The sequence below is a fragment of the Cynara cardunculus genome, assembly GCF_001531365.2.
Source record: "Cynara cardunculus var. scolymus isolate 2C chromosome LG 6, CcrdV1, whole genome shotgun sequence".
Classification (NCBI taxonomy): domain Eukaryota; kingdom Viridiplantae; phylum Streptophyta; class Magnoliopsida; order Asterales; family Asteraceae; genus Cynara; species Cynara cardunculus.
In genome coordinates, this window is record NC_037533.1 from 3,714,081 (window position 1) to 3,717,683 (window position 3,603).

Sequence of the window (3,603 nt, forward strand, 5' to 3'; positions counted from 1 at the left end):
CCGAGATGAGATCTAAGTACCCCCAGCTGTTTAGCTAGGTTGAAATTCCGAGGACGAAATTTTCTTTCAAGAGAGGGAGAGTTGTAAAACCCAAAATTTTAAATATATAAAAAAATAATATTATACGAGTCTTTAAATATATAATTTTTATTTATTAAATTTATTTGAAGGGTTAAAATATTTATGTGGTTAGTTGAAGAAATAATTATCGAAATCTTAAAATTTAAAAATGACCAAAATTGAAATAAAATGTTGATTTAGTGGTAAAAAGTGTAAGTCGTATTAAAATAGTGAAATGAGGGGGCTGGTGGTAAATGTCAGAAAGTTCAGGGGAGTAAATGTCATCTTTTTCAAAGATGAGAGACCTGTTTTGCCAACAGTACAAGTATGTTTGGAGAAAACGACCCATCAGCCAAAGACTCGCGATTTGGTCCGATTTCATCAACTAATAAGCCAAAACTCTTGCATATAAATATAGAGCACCGACTTAAAATCATTTTGGTTCAAATAGCTAAGAAAATGAGCGAATATTGAGAGAGAAATCTTAGTTTGAAGTTCGGGTTGAAAATCTCGGATTTTCCACCGATTTTAGGTGAGATTCTTAACCAAATCTCTTGATTTTTATGTCTATGACTTCGTTTTTAAGTACTCTATCAAACCCCAGTAGCCTCATGTCTTATATTTGTGTTTTCGTTGTTCGATGTTTATGTTTTTAAGTTGTTAAGTTTTAGTTTTAAAAACAAACTTTAAATGAGTAAATGGAACTCATTTCTTGGTGAAAATTCGTGTTCTTTATGTCAAAGTGTTGGTAAAAATATTACCAAGAGTTTGGTACAAAAATAATGAAGAAAAAAGAAAAAGAAACGAGTCATTTCGGGCTCAAAAAGGGTAAAATCGCGCAGCCATGGCTGCTGGTTCTGTTTAGGTTGAAACCCAGTTCGGGTAGGGTTGGCGGGTCTGGCCCGCGTCCGTTTACTTTTAAAAAAAAATCAGGAATAAAGGGGTTGAGGGCGGGATTCGAACCCGCGACCTCAACCTTAAAACTTTGAATGCTAACCATTAAGCTAACATTGATTTCTATTAATCTAATGCACTTATTATATTAATATTAATTAAACGTTTAAGTTTCAGAGATTATCATTTAAACCCCCTAAAGTTTCAGAAAGTTATTTTCTTCATAATAACTTTACGAGACTCTCATCAAGTTTATTTGTATTTTGAAAAATGCAAAATTTGACCCAGTTTTGATTATTTATCTCATTTAGTTACCAAAATGACCCTATAAGTGGGAAAACGATATTTTAGCAATACTTTGCGTATTTGCTTCCAAAATTTACCGAAATAACCATATATCTTGGGGATTGGTCTATGAGTTTCATTATTATTATTGTTTTTATAAAATTTCCAAAATGACCCTATATTTGGAAATCGGTATTTTAGCGATACTTTATGTATTTGCTTTATAAATTACCGAAATGACTCAATGTCTTGGGAATTGGTATCTATGTGTTATTTTAAATCTAATCCTTATGAAATTACCAAAATGACCCTACAATGTGGAAATCGGTATTTTAGCGWTACTTTACGTATTTGCTTTATAAAATTACCGAAATGACCCTATGTCTTGAGATTGGTATCTAAGTTCTATTTTGAATCAAATCCTTATGAAATTACCAAAATGACCCTACAATATGGAAATCGGTATTTTAACAATACTTTAAGTATTTGCCTTGTAAATTACAGAAATGACCCTATGTATTGGGAATTGGTATCTAAGCTTTATTTTGATTATTATCCTTATGAAATTACCAAAATGACCTCACAATTAGGGAATCGGTATTTTAACAATACTTTGAGTATTGCTTAATAAAATTACCAAAATGCCCCTATGCTTTGGGATTGGACTTTTAAGCATAATTTTAATATTCGACTTATGAAATATACCAAGAATGTTCTAAATTACGGAATTGGTTAAAGTTATACCTTTGGTATTTGGCTTCTTAAGATTCACCGAAATGCCCCTAGACTTGGAAAATTGGTATTATAAACATTATTTCGAGTATTAATTATGTTGAACTTTAAACTTATGGAATGAGMGTTATTTATATRTKTGTGACATGTTGTCACCTTTATTTACTTGCAAATTTTAAAAGAGACGTTTTGACCTCAAAACATTATTTACGTTGCAAACTATTTAGTTTAGTTATTTTGTTAAAATACTTATTGTTCAATAAAATGTGAAGTGTATTGCACATTTTTATAAAAATGTACGAGCAACAATTAATATTATGTCGACGTCACATTATTAATAATATTTCGAGAAAATATTTGAGCGAACTTGAGATATGATGGTATCGGAGGTTGATCAATAAAAGGAAAAATCATGTTAAGATTGTTAAGGAATAGTAATCAATTTAATTACGATTATTTAAGATGCTTAGAAATAGTATACATTATCATGTAGGTTGCCGTTTTTGAGAGAAAGACCTATCGAACGTTAACAATTCAAGGTGAGTACATTATTCGATTTTTATAGGATATATATATGATTATTACAAAAGTATTTTATCCATGATATTTGCATGATGTGTTTATATGCATATGATGATAACTTGATGTGTTTATATGCATATGATGATAACTTGATTATTTGATGTGCATGATAATTAAGTATATGCATGATATGAAAGGTGATGTTGATGAGAAAGATTATGATGACTTGATATTATCAATATGATATTCAAGTATGTATTTAATGTGGAAAATGACGATGATGCATATATGATTTATGTTGTCACTTGCATGAGATGTATGTTGCATGTCACGATGAGATTTRCATTAATGAGTGAGTATTGCAAAYAAATGRTATGCAACTAGTATGATTCGGCAAGATTCGTCCACCGTATGGGGTGGGTTGGACATGAAAGGAGGGCTTGCAATTCCGAGGTCTTGGAGTCCTCGTCCATAGAATACGCCACATACGCAAAGAAAAGTGACGAGCCGAGGCCTCACTTGCAAGATAATAACTAAAATACACTAAAACACTGTTTATGTGTGCATGTGATCATGAAACCATATTGTATTCACTAAGCTTTTAGCTTATACTATACATGTAAATATCTCAGGTATCAATTGTTAGTAAACGCGTTGAATGAAGAAAGAGGAAACTATGTTTTGAATCATGCTTGATTAGACATTTAATTAGCGTTGATTACGTTAAAGTATTTTACGCTTCCGCAATTATGTAACGAATTATGTTAAACATATTATGTGTGTTTGAAATTTTAAGTTCGTATTTTTGTTCATGACATAAGTTATTAAGAATGACGTCGCGGTACTCGAATGAAAAAAAAAATCGGGGCTTGACATGTTTGTTCAAAATCTGTTTGACATGTGTCACAACCCTTGCCAAATCATCCCTATTTACCGAACGTTGTTTTCCTCTTTGTTTTTTCCTTTGAGGTTGGGGACAAAAAACAATCTCGTCTTCCGAAGGAAGTGGTTCTTGTGTTAGATCATAATAGTCTCGTGTGTTATAATCTTCACCAATTTCAGGAGTCATGCTAGACGGGTTTGGAACAGTAGCAGTTGGTCCCCAAGTTC